The 16486-nt window shown below is 52.9% G+C and overlaps 1 protein-coding gene and 2 non-coding genes across 6 annotated transcripts in view; 2 read left to right on the plus strand and 1 right to left on the minus strand.

Annotated features, from left to right (window-relative positions):
• The window catches only part of Frmd4b (FERM domain containing 4B), a 248651-nt gene that overhangs the window by 64036 nt on the left and 168129 nt on the right, over positions 1 to 16486 (minus strand). The gene's annotated exons all lie outside the window — the stretch shown is intronic.
• LOC124971256 (small nucleolar RNA SNORA2/SNORA34 family) lies at positions 1729 to 1864 on the plus strand. The gene has a single exon (XR_007106311.1). It is a non-coding gene; the product is annotated as a small nucleolar RNA SNORA2/SNORA34 family (small nucleolar RNA).
• Trnar-ccu (transfer RNA arginine (anticodon CCU)) lies at positions 13878 to 13950 on the plus strand. Its single transcript has one exon. It is a non-coding gene; the product is annotated as a tRNA-Arg (tRNA).

Genomic DNA, 16486 nt, shown 5'->3' on the forward strand with positions numbered 1-16486 from the left:
GACGCCCATCTTGGGGTGCAGAGCCTGCCAATGCTGGCAGCTGCTGGCAAGGGTCCTTGTGGTGGGGTGAACGGCTGCAGGAGAACATTTGAGGGGCGTCCTGCCTGTGAGGGCCCCTGAGCTGCGCGCTTGGATCCAGGCAATTCTCACTACGTGCATTTTACTTCAATATGAGGTTAAGAAACAGAACTGGGGCCTTCTTCTCTCTGACTTAATGGCAGCTCCATCCTTAGCACTATCGGGCATGGGGTTGGGCAGTGGGCAACCTACACTAGTGTTCGGTGCCTCCATTTACGTTTAACACGTTATGCAGGTCATGCATTTTCTTCATCGCCTGCTGCTCCACCTGTTGTTGCACCTGCCCACCAGGTAAGACCACAAGGGTGTGAATCTGTAGCTGTTTTGGCAGCAGCTGTGTCTCCAGGGCTGAGACTCTGCCTGATTCACAGAGGTGCTGGATAACATTTGCAGAACAGCAAGTGAAAAGGTAACGCAGCACAAGGCTGATGGGTGCTCACAGCTTTCTTTTCTAGAAGGGAATGCTCCTTGTGTTTTTGATTCACTATATGGTTGATTTGCCTTGATTTTTTTATTTTTTTATTTTTTTACATTTACATAGGGTAATGATGTTTATTTTATTTTTCCCCTCCCCCCATTGATTTTTTTTTAAATAGTATTTTTAGTTATAGATGGACACAGTGCCTTTATTTTGTTTATTTAGTTTTATGTGTTGCTGAGAATCAGACCCAGTGCATCACATATGCTAGGCAAGCACTGTACCACTGAGTCACAGCCCCAGCCCGACTTGCCTTGATTTTTAATGCCAAGTAAAAAACTTTGGTGTTTTGAACTGTGCGGATCCGCAGCGGGCTTGGCGGTCAGGGGCACTGAGAGCACAGCTCCCGACCACACCTCTAGAAATGCAAACCTGAAACATTGTACACAAAAAGGTGTCGGATGTCAGAAAGCCACTGACTCTTGGGCTCCACTTGATACAAATGTAACACAAGAATGGTAACATCTGTGGGGGGCGGGGGAGAGGGCATACTGAGGACAAAAAGAAAAAAAGATTCCGCCCAAAAGTAAACAGCAATACAGAAAAACAAACAGGTGCATGTGTTGTGGTGGGCGTGCTTCCTGTCTCAGAGCCGGAGCCCAGACCAAAGCATCCGGTCCGACTGCTTCTCACAAACCTGACGGGAGGGGAGGGACAGATACACGCTTGTGCAAGCTGCAGCCGCCGCTTGCCTGGGCTCAGCTCGGGCTCCGTGTGTGCAGGTGCTTCTGATTTTAGGTGGGTAGGTGGATAGGCGGGACAGAGCCTTGTTCTTGGGATAAAGTGCCATCTAATTTATAAAGAAATTGCATTTTCGTCTCCAGAGATCATCCTCCACTAGAAGGAAAAAGGCTGATTCCTCATCAATGGCACCAAAGGAGAGCCGGGACTTGTCTCGTTGGTCATAAAGTAGAGAAGGGCTCAAAAGTGACAGGGACAAGCCACTGACACAGCATCCACTTAATGGGGACTCCCCTGGGAGGAGGAGGAGAAAGGACAGCTACTCTTTTCAGATGAATCCTAAAAAAAGTTTCAAGGTGATGGAATCAGGCAAGTACCATGCTTGGCAAGGTCACTGCCAGGGGCCGAGATGGGTCCAAGAGGCTGGGAAAGGGGACGGTGGGGTGGCCTCAGTGTCCACTCCACACACCTGCTAATGAAGAGGGAACAGGCTGGACCCCAGTCAAGGCCAGCAGTTTGTGATGCTGTTGGTTTCAAGCAGGAGCCTGAAGAGACGTCTTCCTATGGGCTGATGACCGTTTCAGAACTTTGGAAATGCAAGGGTCAATTCATTAGAAAGAAAGAACCGTGTCATCAGCGGTAGATGTGGCTCAGACTTATTCCTGGTCCTGATACCGGGATTCCAAAATAATCCATGCAACACTTCTCTCTAGAATCCCATTGAGTCGTTCATTCGAATTATAAAGCTCTTAAGTCTATTACCAAAAAATGTTTGCCTTTTTAAAAGAACAATTATGAAAGGAAGAAAAAATAAAGGAACTAGTCGCTGCCGGGAGGGAAATCTGGCCACCCCAGCGTCACGCAGGCCCCCTGGCAGGCCGTGCACCCCAGCACGGGGGCAGCCGGGGGGCAGCGGGGACGCTGTTGCACTCGTGGATCTCAAACCTGGTGCGAAGCAGAAGAACCTGCCGAGCTACCGGAGGGGACAGAGACTGAGCTCACAGGAGTGGGACGGACGCAACAGGATGGGTGGGGCTCTGTTCCACCAGGGTCCCAGGGGGTCCCCAAACGCGCCCCGCACGATGTGTGTTGGCGCCCCCGGGTGAGACAAAGCCCCTTCACAGACGGGAGCCCCTCTCCATCTGCAAGGCCTTTGGTGGACTCTTTAAATATCCATTGCGATGAGGGTCTAAGGAGGACTCCCCTGTCCCGCGAGGCGTGGCGGTAAGCGCACCGAGACCCTGGATTGGACCCCAGGTCAGTGAAGGGGACAGCAACTAAAGCTGGAGCCCCAGCCGCCAGAACGCTAGTAAGGGGTGCACACCACACCACGCGGCCACGTCGCCAGCCAGGGCCCAGCCTCGGGACTCTGCACTTATTTGCTGTACTTATTACTGAACCCCAGGCTGCTCTGCCACTGAGCTGCACCCCAGCCCTTGTTATGTTTATATATATATATTTTTAAAGAGTATAAGAAGTTTATCAGTTTTTTTTAAGACATTTACTTTTTTATATTTTTTTATGTGGTGCTGAGATTTGAACCCAGTGCCTCATACGTGTGAGGCAAGTGCTCTACCACTGAATTGCAACCCCAACCCCTATATTTTATTTTGAGACAGGTCTCTCTAAGTTGCTGAAGCTGGCCTCCAACTTGAGCCTCCGCCTCAGTCTCCCATGTGACTGGGATAAGGGCGTGGCCACCACCCCAGCTTGGCTGAGCCTTTGATGTCCTACCAGGAGGTGCCGCACGGTCTCCCTGGGCCTGCTGGTCCTCTTTCCTCCATTCCCCCTTCCACTTCCTCCTGGTTCTGATACCATGAAGCTCCCTCCCTTATTCCCCGTAAACCCAGGCAGAGGAAACGGTCACAGGGTCAAATGTCAGAGCCGGCTCCGCTGTTCTGCCAGCCCGAACCCTCTTTATAAACCTCTGTGCCGGTGCTTTTCAAAGCAAGGGCGTGGACGTTTATGAGTCTTCCCTGGAAACAGAGGTGCGGTGGTCTGCGGCCACATCTTACCAACACGGGAACGGCAGGAGCCTGAATAGGTCAGGCCTGCTAAGAGGCACTGAGGAGCCCAGGCTCCCACAGCTGATGCCTACGCTGGAGGCGACGGGGGCAGCGAGAGCCATCGTGAAGCACACCAGCTCCCAGCTCCGTAGGCACCCAGACAGCCTAAGGTGGCTGCACACAGCAGGCTGTAATTACTGCACCGATTGTGCAGACTCACCCTGCCTCCCATTCACAACAATTTGCGCTTGTCGCATCAGAGTCCTACTGGAAAACCAGTCATTTAAGAAAAAGGGCAAGGTGCTGCTGCGGTTCCGGAGCACAACGGGAGGGAGACAGGGCGAATCAGGGCCCAGCCAGCGGCGGCCGAGGTACGGCATCGGGCCTGGGCCTGGGCACCGTGTCCTGCTGCAGAGACACAGGGTTCTTTTGTTTCCCGACCAACGTGCACCGTCTGGGGCTCGCTTTCGTTATTTCTCCCCAGTGGTCGTTCCCACAGCCATCTTCTGCATCACGCTCGTGGCTGGGTTTGCTCGAGGACTTCTAACCAAAGAGCCGTGTTCTAACAGTCCTCTGGGGATTTTGGAAAATATCCTCGATAGCAACAAAAGCAAGAGACCCTTGTTTAGTACTTAGAGCTGCTCTGAGAACGTTACGTGGGTCACTCACTGAACCCCCAGAGGCAGCTCCGTGAGGAGGGGACATTCTCATTCTGCCTAGTGGCCATAGAGGCCTGGCTTAGATACTCAGGTCTTCTATCTGTGAGTGGGGCAGCCGGGGCTCCTGTCCCCTCCTCTGTGGTCTCTTTCTCCAGCGAGGGCACGGTCTGGTGTCCACCACCCAAGGACTGCTGACCTCATAGTCCAGAGGGAGCTGTACACACACTGTGTGTCCTTCCTGACTTCGCCGTGTGCCACTGTGGCCGACTCCGCAGGTGCACTTGAATGAATGCCTTAGCTTATGTCCCCATCCGTCCCCAAGCAAAGGCTCACCTGTAGTACTTCTCTTAGGCCTAATTAATTATCAAATGGAAGCCCTGGATTCAGTTTCTTCTTTCTGAAAAGCACAAAGGTAACCCTTCAAACTTCCTCCTCTGGGAAGCATGGGAAGCACCGTGGAAAGGCAAAAGGTCTCTTAGAAAATCAGATGATAGATGGGCAGGTAACCGGCGGATTGACGAACAGGGAGAGAGTTGGGGAGGGTAAGTCTGGTTTGGGAAGTTTCTTGGCCATATTTCTTTCAAAATACAAAATATGTCCTCAAAGATGTTAACCTTGTAATTTCAAAAGCAGAAAAGGTACTAAGAAACTTGACTTCTAAAATAATAAGAGAATACCTTACCCACCCTTTTATCCATTGTATTTTCGTCTGAATGGACCATCTACCTCTTCCTCCCTCCTTTCAAGTGTGTATCATAGTATTTTTATATGACTTTATTTCTGAGCCCCAATTTAGCTATCATACAATTCTTAGAGCTCATTTCTGAGATGACGTGTCCCCTCGATAGGAGAACTGGGTTCGGATGTCTTAGAAAATCCACATTAAGTCACACTGCTATGAAATACAGGTCTGGTGATTTCAAAGCTCTCCTCAATGCATTTGGCAAATATTTGCATGTCTACCGGTGCTGGTGCAGGTCCCCTCTGACTGGTGACAGCTGGAGGCAGCTCCCTGGACTTCCGTTTTGTCCCTGTGTCCTTTTATGCTGCTGGGCTCCAGTCTTTTCTCAGGAATCTACTCCCTCAATAATAGCATTAATCCATTTTTTTTTTTTTTTTTTTTTTTTTTCTGGTGGTGCTGGGCATCAAACCCAGGGACTTGTGCTTGCAACACAAGCACTCTACCGACTGAGCTACATCCGCAGCCCTGGGCTCTAGTCTTAATCCATGGAACGACTCTCTCCCTGCACCCTCTGGTGGGGTGTGGCAGAGCCCAGGCTCTGAGGACAGGGGACAGGAAAGGGCCTGCATCGGGAGCCACCGTGGTGCCCACATCCATTCCCACGAGAACCCAAGGTGTCATTGGCTGATGTCTGCCATTCGAACATGCAATTTCAGTGTTGGGAAAATACAAAGGGAAAACCACATGAGACAGAGCAGGTGAAATAGTCATTGCAAAACTTCCAACAGCCCTTTACAGTAGAGCCAGGTGGCTTTGTTCCTCCTGGCGTGGCTAGTCTTCAAATCAGCTCTGAGGTTTGGTGCGGTGACTTGGCCCCGTGAACATGTCTTCGGATGACTGCGTGTTACAAGGAGGCCAGTTCACCAGTCTGTACACGAAATGTACAGGCTGAAGAACTCAGCTTCTGCTCCTGAGTTGTTAAATTGTTTCTGAATCCTGAAATAAGCGCAGGGTTCAAAGGCACACACATGAACACACACACGTGCATTCAAGCTCATATGGGCGAACACTCTCAAATCGCAAGTGCTAGACCTCAGCCAGGTGATCAGGTGAGCTGAGCATATTTTAGTGCAAGTATTGTTTGCTGAGATACATGGAATGAGTCCAAAACAAGAGCCGTGAGCATGCTGACAGCAAGGAATTTGCTTCATGTTGTGTGTGCGCGTGCGTGTGCATGGGTGTGTATGTGTGTGTTCCAGTGCTAGTAATTGAACCTGGGGGCATTTTATCCCTGAGGTAGATCCCTGGCTCTTTCTATTTCTTATTTTGAAACAGGGTCTTGGCAAGTTGCTGAAGTTGGCCTTGAACTTGGGATCCTCCCACCTCAGCCTCCTGGGTCGCTGGGCTCACTGGCATGGACAACTGTGCTGTTGGCTTCACATTTTGTTAGGCTGAGTTGAGCTAAGTCCTCTATCTTCAAGCACTATAAAAATGGACAGTCACAGCTCTCTCCACGAATGTGAACTTTAAGAAAGTCTCTTCATGCTGGGTACTGTGGTGCATGCCTGTAATCCTAGCAGCTTGGGAGGCTGAAACAGGAGGATTGTGAGTTCAAAGGCAGACTCAGCAACTCAGAAAGGCTCTAAGCACCTTAGTAAGACCCTCTCTCTAAATAAAATATAAAATGGGTTAGGGATCTGGCTCTGGGGTTTATCATCCCTGGGTTCAATACCCAGTATCTCCCCGACCAAAAAAAAGTCTTTGCCATGAACAGGCAGCTGGAACTGCACTCTATTATCCAGATATCTTTCTAGTTTGGGGGGAACATCTTCCTCTCAAGCAGCCACATTTTGATTGTTGAGGAGCTGGTTACTGACCTTTGGTGGATTCATTTCTCCATTTTCCATCCCTGCCTTATGGCTATCTGCATGCTAATTTTAGGTCTTGCAAGAAGGGGAAAAGCAAGTCAATTACAGTCAGAGCCTTTAGCTGGACCGCTGGAGCAGGTCAATTACAGTCAGAGCCTTTAGCTGGACAGCTGGAGCAGGAGACCTAAGATGAAACTTCAAGATTAACTGGATCCCCTGGGTACAAGCTCAATGCCCCCCATCCTAGAGGCAATCAAAAGTTGGTGGCTTATTTCCTTGGAATGTTAAGGAAAAAAAGTTTCAGTTTTAGAGCTGAGAAGGGTATCAGCCTATCCTTGCAGTTGATTTTTCAGTGATTCTCCTAAATGTCTCTGATAAATGCCTAGAAGAAGCACAGTGTGAGGAGCCTGCACTTGTCAGTCTGAGGGTGCAGGACTGTATCCTGATAGTAGGTTCGGTATATTAAATTTCAAGGTTACAAGTGCAACATCAACTCTGGAAAACGGAGTCTAGAAATAGTGGTTCCATCTTAGGTAGTGAAAACAAAATAACACTGAAGGCTGAAAATGACTAATTTCATGGTTGTTACTCAAAATGGATTTTCAGTTTGGCTTGATCTTTTCATAGGCCCATTTACAAAATGGGAACCATTTAGTTGCTAGTGGAAACCACACACTGGACAAAGGCTCACTGGACAAAGGCTCGCGGAGGGCCTATCGTGTATGCCAGGCTGTTCCAGCACCGGGGAGATAAAGACGAACCTTAGTGTCAAAAATTAATGAAGCTGGGTGCAGAAGAGCGGTCATCAGAGCCCGGAAGAGTGCAGGGGCGGGCAGAGGAGCTGTGAGCGGGTCCCGAGGCGGGCGGGCCGCAGGCACGACCTCCGCTGCTCTAACGCACACAGTTATGCGTTATGACCGAGAGCGGTTAATTGAATATTTCAAAATAGCTATTCTCAGACAGGATTTCAAGTGTCCCGAGCACAAAGAAGTGGCCCAGGGGACAGCTGGTCATTACACATGGCGAGCACATACTGAAACGTCACACTGTACCCCACGAACATGTTCGACTGCTGTGTGCCAATCAAAATGCATTAAAGAAACAAAACTGAAAAGAGTCAAGGCAGGCGGGGAGGCAGGGGCTTGAGCAGAGGAGTCGGACGTGCTTCAGGGTGCTCTGGACGCCCCAAGAACCAGCCCTGTGGGAGCGGCGCTGGCAGACAGGGAAGGGACGGGACTGCGTGAGGGGGCAGGTCGAGTGAGGTGTACCACCAGAGGGAAGAGAAGGGGACCGGAGGCGTTCTGCAGGGACAAGGACAGACAGCAGAGCAGGACTCTCAGCAGGGGCCCAGCAAGGGCCCAGCAAGCCCAAGGTGTGGAGCGAGCTGGGCAGCTTGGAGCGAGCACAGGTGAGTGTGGCAGACGCTGCCGAGATCAGCCGGGGTGGAGGCGTCCTGCTAAGGGCCTGAGACATGACGGCTGTACAGTCATCGCCTTTCACCTGGGGTTCCCTTTCCATGGCTTCAGGCACCTGGGATCAACCACAATCCGAAAATCTTAAATGGAAAATTCCAGAAATGATTCACATTTTAAACTGCGAGCTGTTCTGAGTAGCAGGATGAAGTCTTGCCCAGTCCTGGGACAGGAATCTCCCTCCTCCAGCGTATCCACGCTGTACAGGCTACCCGCCAGGTTTGCTCAGCAGCTCTTTCTGGTCTCAGACTGTGAGTTGTACACACACATCCGTGTCACATTCGCGTGGCTTTCTTGAGAGCGCATTTTATAGCTGTACTATTTCAGTATTAACTACTGTTGACCTCTCACTGTGCCTCATTAATAAAGGAAACTCCATCACAGTTTTGTACGTAGAGGAGAAAACGTGGCACACATAAGGCTGGTACTGTCCTTGGTTTCAGACTTCTTTTGGGGGTGCTGAAACATCCCCCGTGCATACCGGGGGCTACGGCGGGAACAACCCTAACGATAACGGTGCCAGACAGCATTCTGCACCTTTGCATAGGTGTTACTGGTCCAGGGAGGTAGGCCCTGCTCCAGTCCCCTCCTTGTGGTGGATGAAACAGAGGCTCAACCCCAGTGACATGCAGGTTGGGTCGAGGTGTCCAGTGGGACCCAGGCTCCCTGGGTGCAGAGTCAGATCTCCCCGCTCCCCCCCCACACAGCCTCCCTGTAGTTATGGCTATGAGGTTGAGCAGGGGAGCTGGAAGCGTTAGTATCCCTGAGTTTGTTTTGTGGAATTTTTTTTTTTTTTTTTTTTTTTTTTTTGCAGTGCTGGGGATCGAACCCAGGGCCTTGGGCTTGCAAGGCAAGCACTCTACCAAGTGAGCTATCTCCCTAGCCCCCTGAGTTTGTTTTGATGGCTTGTGTGTCGGTGCTGGAGATGGACAGCTCAGTGGTGCAGCGCTCGCCCAGCATGGGCAAGCCCTGGGTGGCAGCTCCAGAACAGCAGGTGGGAAAACAGCCAGAAAAGCACGACTTAGACAGCAAAGGCTGTCCCACAGTCTCCCTCTCAGAGATAGTAAAAATCTCAGCTCTGCCATGCGTTTTCTAGTTTTCCCTGTGAGTGCATTGGAAATACATAAATAGTAACATCAAACCAACCGCACCACGTGCACTGCTCTGTAACTTGGTTCTTTTCAAGTGTAACAATGTAATTAGACAGGGTTCCATGTCAGCGGAGGAGGGACAGCCTATTCTTTTTCACAGCTTCACAATATCCTATCATGGGAATGATTAGCACTTTATTTAATTCATGTTGAAGTGGAGTTAAGCGACTTCCAGTTTCCTACTATTAAAAACGATGATGTGAAGTTTCTTTTTCTCTCTTTTGCAGAGCATCCTGTATGCATCTTTTCCTATGTTCCGTAGGGGAATTCTTCCAGGGGGTGCAGTTCTGGGTGAGAGATGGACTCTGGGGGGAGTGGCCAAATCGCCACCAAACCTGCACGATCTCTTAAGAGCTGGGATGCCTCCAGATTCACACGCTCACATGCAAATGACAGCAAGGCTGAAAGGACCTTACGCAACCCGGCCTGTGGTCCCAGTGTTTCAGGATGACTCTCACCACGTCTGCTAATGAAGGACACACCTTGCAAGTCCCGGTCCACAACGGGGGTGAGAGGGCTGGTAAAATAAACAGGACTGCTTAGCCTTGCGGCGACTCCTGTTTTTAATAGGGTCAGTAGCGTTTGGTTCCCTTGCCTTTCCACATTTATTCAAAGTACCAGAGATGAGCTGTTAGCAGCGAGACCTGTCTGGCCCGGCCTGGCTGCTTGGGCCTTGTCTTGACATCTCCCGCTAAGCCGGGCATGGGGGTCCTGACCTGGTCAACCCAGGTCCACATCTCCTGATGACCCCAAACATGATTTATTTAAAGATCAGAATGGTTCCCAATTTTATCCTGGGCCCAGATCTAACACAGTACAGACAGCAGCACACACATCAGTATTGTTTGAGAGAAGAATTCCACACCCAGGTAATTAGACCAGGAATCTTGTAACTGCTAGAAGAAAACACAGGTCAACTCTCCACATATGGGTGCTGGCACTGACCTCCTTAACAAGACCCCAGGGGACAAGAAGTATAACCAAGCATCATTACAAAGCTTCTGCCCAGCAGAGGAAGAGACCAAGAGCGTGAGGAGAGAATCTGCAGAAGGGGAGGGAAATCTTTGACGGGCTGCAGTTCTGCAGGGGATTAACATCCGGAATATAAAGAACTCAGAAAACTTTACCCCCCAAAGTCCCACAAATAACCCAAACAATAAATGGGCAAAAGGACTAGTCAGACACTTCTCAAAAGAAGAAATACAAATGGCCAACAGATATGTGAAACAATGTCCAACATCTCTAGCAATCAGGGAAATGCAAATCAAAACTACCAAGATTTCATCCCCGGTTACAAAAGCAATTACCAAGAACTTTAATAACAAATGCTGGTAAGGATGTGGGGGCAAAGGAACACTCACACACCGTTGGTGGGACCACAGAATAGCATGTCCACGCCTAGGAACAACACCACTGTCCATGCCATGCCACTGCTGAGTTTTAATCCCCCCAAACTAAAATCAGCCACCTCAGCATTTCTACGGCACAATTCCCAGTAGCCACATTATGGAATCCACTCAGATGCCCATCAGTAGATGAGTGGATTAAGAAATCGTGGCATATACGCACCATGGGGATCTACTCAGCCATAAATAAGAATGAAACTGAGGCTCCTGCTGTAAATGGATGGAAACAGAGAGCACCGTGCTAAGACTCAGAAAATCAAGGAGCAAATGTTTTCTCTCACATGCGGAAGCTACAGAGGGATAAAGAGAAGGAGGAGGGAAGGACAGAATATCAAAAAGATCCAGGGAAGACGAGAGGAGAACAAGGAGATTCGGAGGGAGGGAGGAGGGGCAGGAATGAGGAGGAACGTGGGAAGGACTCTGAGACATGCTGTGTGTGTCAGGAACACACCAGAGGGCCGCACCTTGTGCACAAGTAGAAAGAACCAGTCACATACAACAGACGAGCAAGAGGAAGGTCCGCAGGGGAAGAAGGACGGGGGCGGGGAGAGCCAGGAGCTAAAATCAAATCCCAGGTGTGTCCGATTTGTCGAGAGGAACCCAACTGCTGTGGGTAACAAGAAAGCTCTAGTAAAAATCCAGGTTGAGAAAAACCCAACAGGTGTGCACGGCGGGGCCTCCTGAGCCTTCAGGATGGCCAGGGCAGAGGGACGACGCTGGGTGTCCTGCCCCTTCTGTCATGAGGACGCTCGCGAGCACGAGACACGTCCTTGGTCTGTGTGCCCAGGGTGCGGTATTCGTGCGTGGGACAGTGACGACAGTCCTCATTCTGCCCGAGATCCCTGATATCGCAGCGCTAAGAAGACGTCCCAAGCGGCTTTTCTAAATGCTCTTCCCTAAGGACTGGGCCTCCGGGAGTGTCAGACACACCGCCCTTAATTAAGTACCATGCAGCCTACCTACAAACATGCCAGTCAAAAGATCCTTACCACGGGGCTGGGGGCTGCAGGAGGGTCTGCGTGCCGACCCTTGTGATGATAAGGCAGCTCTCACCACAGACGCGGGCCTTTAATAGGGACGCAGCGACTTCTTTACCCCAATATACAAATATGGCATCCAGAGCGCCTGGGTCAGATCACCCCCCAGTGAGTTCCTTAACCTTGGCCAAGTCACGCAGCCCATTTGTGCCTCCACTTTCCATTTTTTGGGTGGAGTACGTAACCTGGTCGGTTGTTGTGAAGACTAAACGTGTACACCAGGGCCTGCAGCTTGGTGAGCGCAGTGGAACAGAGCTGTGGGTCAGTCTGCTTCCCAGCACTGTAACAAAACACCCAAGACAAGCAAGTTATAAACAGGAGAGGTTTTCCCCTGGCTCCCAGTCTGGGGATTCTGGGACAGCCTGGCTGGCCTCCTTGCTTTGGGCAGCAGAGTATCGCAGAGCAAGACTGTTGACTTCATGGCCAGGACGCCAAGAGAGGGGCCACAGTCCTCTTTGGGGGCACGCCCCCCATGAGGACCTCAGGACCTCTGCCTGGGCCCACCTCCTGCAGGCTCCACTGCCTCTCAGCAGCACCACTGGGGACCAGGCTGGATGTGGGAGGCTCTGGGACCTTCGCCAAGTGAATGGCAAACTGCTCCCGCTCCTCTGAAGGAGAGGGACCCGCCGCCGTGTCCCGTCCCCACTGCAGGCGCCCATGAGCCCCACTGGCTCTTCTCACGCGGTCTAGTCACCGTTGCCATGATTTCAAACGCACCCAGGGGACAGGGGGACAGCCCCCATCACCTGGCAAGCCTGTCTTCAGCTCATGCATCTGGCCAAGTGCTGGCGCCCCAGGTGTGGGGGGCACCGTGACTGGGCAGGCCTGGGTGGACCCAGGGCACCACAGCTGCACACCAAGGGCTCCAAGGCCCTGGGGTCAGTTTCTGCCATTGCACCCACCACCACCTGGCACAGGTGGTAGTTTCGAGAAGGTGAGGTGTGCCCGCTGCCCTCTCGCCAGGGAGGCCAAACAGGTTCGGGGCCCTCCCTCGAGTGCCGTGTGCACACTCCTGGGAGAACCGGATCCGTGGCTCTGTTCCAGCACAGGTGCTGGTGCCCCTGAAATGCCCTGGCAGGATGGGCTTTGTCCCCAGCCCACCCTGCAGAAGCCACCTGGCCCCTGAACAACCACCTTGGGCCAAGAGCACCAACGTGAAGGGAGAGGGGGACCCCAGCTCACACAGCAGTGCCTCCCAGGAGGCACGCGGTCACCCGCGAGAGCAGACCGTGTGGCGGTGAACAAGGCACGCGGTCACCCGCGAGAGCAGACTGTGTGGCAGTGAACAAGGCACGCGGTCACCCGCGAGAGTAGGCCGTGCGGCGGTGACACATGGACTCTGGCCTGCACGAGCCTCGGCCCTCCTACTCACCAGCTGCATCGCACTGTGGAGGCTACGCAGCCTCTGTGCCCCGACACCCGTCTGTCCACCGGGTAAGTACCCGAGGGAGTAGGAGAGAATGAACAGGGAGTGAGTGGACACACCCAGGGAGCACCTGGCAATGCCCCCGTGAGCCACAGGACAGGTGTCCCCGGTGCCCAGGCACCGACTGCACTCCCGCCTCCCAAGGGCCGTGGCGGACAGGAAGCCGAGGCCCCTGCAGAAGCCACCTGGCCACGGCAAGTGCTCTTCAGGGCCAGGCTCCTGCTGGTACCGCTGGCCGTGGACGCTGCCCACACACTTGTCCTGAGGGCTCGAGCCACTTCTGAACCCACCGTGGCCGTTCCCTGATCGGCAAGAAGGGTCTGTTTCCTTGCTCGGGGGCTACGGTCAAGATCAAGTGCGTTGGAACGTGTGCCACTCTGCAGGGCCGGCCGGTGGGTGCACGGGAGGCTGCACGGAGCGGGGGTGATTTCCCGTCTTCTTAAGGGGCAAGAGCTACGCCTACCCTCTTAACTGGCAGAGAGAGTGAGAACTGAGATTTCTTCCCAGAGTCCTGTCTCTGGACCTTGACTCATGTTCTCAAACCGTCTTAGTATGTATCAAACCTTCTGTGGGTTTAGATACCGAAAGCCCAGTGGTTCCCCAGCCTCAGCGTGGAGCAGAATCTCTGCACACCTCCCTAGAGGACTGATCTTCAGTCTCCACTCTGGCCTGCCTGTGGTGTGGAACGGGCAGGAAGGGGGAGCCTGCTTTTGAAGATGAGTTTTTTCTGTAAATGTGATACATGCAGGCCTAGGTCACGGGGTGAGAACCCAGACTCACACATCTTTCTAGAACAAGAGAATCAGGCTCAGGGAGGTCCAGACCCTTCCCCAGGGTCACACAGGTAGCACAGCCAGCACAGCCCAAGGTAGCGCCAGCCCTGAGACCTTCCTTAGAATTACATTTCCTCAGCAGGAACAACAGCTGGGGTCTGGGGATGTAGCTCAGTTGGTAGGGTGCTTGCCTCCTGTGCACAAGGCCCTGGGTTCAACCCCCAGCACCACCAAAAAAAAAAAAAAAAAAAAAAAAGAAAAAGAAAAAAACAACAGCTGTTATGGTTTGTGACGTATTTTCTCCTTGTAAACTACAGGGGGCACGGTGAACAGAAACAGAAGCAGCCCCTCCTCTGGATTGTTCTATAGGACAGGCATACATCAAGCAGGGCTCTGTTAAAACTACTACTAAGGAGATTTTTTTCCCCCAGACAATGAATTTCATACTCACTGATGTTTAATCTGTGACTTAAAAACACCACAGGACAAATCAAGAAGTGCCCTGCGTATTTCCAGTTACAAGCAGCCTCCAGCAGGCCGGGCAGGTCGCGCCCCAGGATGACGCAGGGTCAGGGCCCTGGTGGGAACTCCTCTGTGGCCAACCGTGTCCGTCACAGCTGACGCCTCAGGAACTAGTTCTCTACCCAGCAACGACTGACCCTGAAGGACACCTGAAGGACACCTGAAGGACTGGGGAAATCCAGGGGTGTCGGGTGCTCTCATATTAGACTGGACGTGAAACCATCTTCTTACAGAACCGTTCACTTGACTTTTGACAAACACTGAACCCTACGCAGTGAATTCTGACAATCACAGGTGTCCACTCTGTCCCTAGGCGTACACACTGGGGACACTGCTGTGGTTCCCTTTCCTAGGGAACACGCCTGCGACATTGCTCGACTCTGAGGAGGGCGGATCCTCGGCCACGCCCGCTCACCTACTGGGATGGTCAGCGGTGCCCTGAGTGTCCTGGTGTGTCCCTGTGCACACGGGGGTTCGCTTTGGAAAACATGAAAGGAAGACAGCCTCGCCCTTTCCACACTTGCTGGACACCCTCACTCAGAACAAGGAGCGACGGCTGGCTCTCTGCACACGCCCAAGGTCACCAGCGGTATGTTCTGCAATGTCAGCAAGACATTGAGGAAACCCTGGGAGCCCGCGTGTGTCAGAGGACACGTTCCTGAGCCTGCATCCGGTGAGTGTGAACCAGAAGTCTGCAGGGGATGAGGCCTCATCACAAGACACACTTCCTACCAACAAGGTATGAGAGGGACATGTAGCTTTGTCAACATTGGCAAGTAGGGCTCTCTTCCTCCGGGGACCGCTGTCTTCAGTGGACGGAGGAACGCAGAGCGCGGAGCGTCAGAGGGGACGGGGGTGGGTGGTCTGCTGGGGTGCAGAAGGCTCTGGCTCCGTGCACCCTCAGATCCAGCAGCGAGCCCTGAATTCACGCCGCTAAGCCCCGTGACTCACTTTTACCCACCCGCAGACCCACCTGCGTCTGTTCTCATACCACTTACGGACTTCTCTGCCGGTGGCTCGGATGACAGCCCTTACGTGGAGGGTTCTTAGATAATCCTACGCCTCGAGAAGCGACCTGAAAGCTGCGTTGCCCACTGGCTGCCCAAATCTGCTATCTTTACCTGATTCTGTGACATCTCTTGGGAGGGTCACCTGCTGCCTACATGGTAATCAGACAGAAAACACCCATCTGAGTCCCTGCAGCTGAGCCTAGAGACTCCCACCAACAGCAGCCCGGCCGACCTACCACGTCCTCTGAGGGTTGTGAATTCTTCACCCGGCCCCGGAGACCCCGTGTAGGAAGAGCTCCCCGTGTCCCCGAGAGGGCAGGATTTAAGAGCGCAGCTTCTGGTCTCCCTGGAGACAGGCAGAATTCCGTGCCCAAAAGAGAAGAGAAATAACACAAGGAAAGGTTGGGAGCCGACCCGGCCTCAGAAACGGCAAATGCCACCAAGGAGGCTTCTACAGGCACAGCAAGCCTCACCGTGTGGAGAGACCACCACGGGGGCGGCCGCACCCCACCCCAGGACAGTGTCACGGGGTGACCACACCCCACCCCAGGACAGTGTCACGGGGCGACCACCCCACCCCAGGACAGTGTCACCCCCCACCCCAGGACAGTGTCACATCCCACCCCAGGACAGTGTCACACCCCACCCCAGGACAGTGTCACACCCCACCCCAGGACAGTGTCACACCCCACCCCAGGACAGTGTCACACCCCACCCCAGGACAGTGTCACACCCCACCCCAGGACAGTGTCACGGGCGACCACACCCTACCCCAGGACAGTGTCACGGGGGTGACCCTGCACCCCACCTGAGGACAGCGGCTGGGGCAGGAGATGCTTCCTGCTCACTGGTGCCCGCTCACAGTCGGCCCTTGGAGCTCCCAGGGAAATCAAGAAAAAGGAAAATAAAAAGGTGTGGGAAAAGCTTGGGGCTTGGGACATTTTACTTTCTCTGTAGAACCAGCCACAAATTCTGCTCTTAGAACTTCTACTTCTGGCCAAGGTGGAGGAAGGAACTGACAGTTCTGTTTCATCTGAAACAAACCCCAAACCAGATGAAGTATGTAAAACGAGCGTTCTCCTGACCGTCCAGCACTGTGGCCATGAGCCCCGAGCCAGGTCAGCCTTGCGAGGGCCTCTGGCCTCTGCCCTCTGCCACAGAGGGCGCCAGGGCTGGAGGGGTGAGGCTGGAGCCCAGGAGACTCCGGAGGAGACTGAGGAGTGAAGGAGGAGGAGGA

This window comes from Sciurus carolinensis, chromosome 19, assembly GCF_902686445.1.
Source record: "Sciurus carolinensis chromosome 19, mSciCar1.2, whole genome shotgun sequence".
NCBI lineage: Eukaryota > Metazoa > Chordata > Mammalia > Rodentia > Sciuridae > Sciurus > Sciurus carolinensis.